Consider the following 222-nt stretch of genomic DNA (forward strand, 5'->3'; position numbering starts at 1 on the left):
TATTCAGAGACTCACCACTATTCAAGATGTTGGGAATAAGTGACAGTTGTAGAAAAAATGTAAGAGAAGATAACATAAAGCTGTAGAATGTTATCTTTGGGGCATGACACAATCAAGATTAACCATCACATATGTGTACCTTTAATATATTGTATAATCTTTGTATATTATCATGTATTATGTAATGTATTACATATAATTATAATAGATATGAACAAATAT

The sequence above is a fragment of the Nannospalax galili genome, unplaced genomic scaffold (assembly GCF_000622305.1).
Source record: "Nannospalax galili isolate Female #2095 unplaced genomic scaffold, S.galili_v1.0 scaffold629, whole genome shotgun sequence".
Taxonomy (NCBI): Eukaryota; Metazoa; Chordata; class Mammalia; order Rodentia; family Spalacidae; genus Nannospalax; species Nannospalax galili.